The following is a 652-nucleotide window of genomic DNA, read 5'->3' on the forward strand; positions in this document are numbered from 1 at the left end:
CAGCTGAGCAAGAAAATTACTGAACTCCCTTCTAGTTCTCTTCCAAGCAATACAGAAGAGAATTCAAAAGAAGAATACAAGGCCATTAACATGACCCACATGGTCGAACTTGGAGAGGAGGAAGAGGCAGTGATCGCCACTGAGGAAGACCTCAATGGACGTCCACTGGCCTCTAATGAGTTCCCTAATGAGGAACAATGGGAATCTGAAGCTCACACAGAGACCATAGAGATTCCATTGGATTTACTTCTACCATTTATGAGCTCTGATGAGTATTCTTCCTCTGAAGAGGATGAGTATGTCACTGAAGAGCAAGTTGCTAAATACCTTGGAGCAATCATGAAGCTAAATGACAAGTTATTTGGACTTGGGAGGATGAACCCCCTTTGCTCACCAAAGAACTTGATGACTTGTCTAGGCAGAAATTACCTCAAAAGAGACAGGATCCTGGGAAGTTTTCAATACCTTGTGCCATAGGCACCATGACCTTCAAGAAGGCCTTGTGTGACCTAGGGTCAAGTGTAAACCTCATGCTTCTCTCTGTAATGGAGAAGCTGGGGATCTTTGAGGTACAAGCTACAAGAATCTCACTAGAGATGGCAGACAATTCAAGAAAACAAGCTTATGGACTTGTAGAGGATGTTCTGGTAAA

The sequence above is a fragment of the Arachis duranensis genome, chromosome 1 (assembly GCF_000817695.3).
Source record: "Arachis duranensis cultivar V14167 chromosome 1, aradu.V14167.gnm2.J7QH, whole genome shotgun sequence".
Lineage (NCBI taxonomy): Eukaryota > Viridiplantae > Streptophyta > Magnoliopsida > Fabales > Fabaceae > Arachis > Arachis duranensis.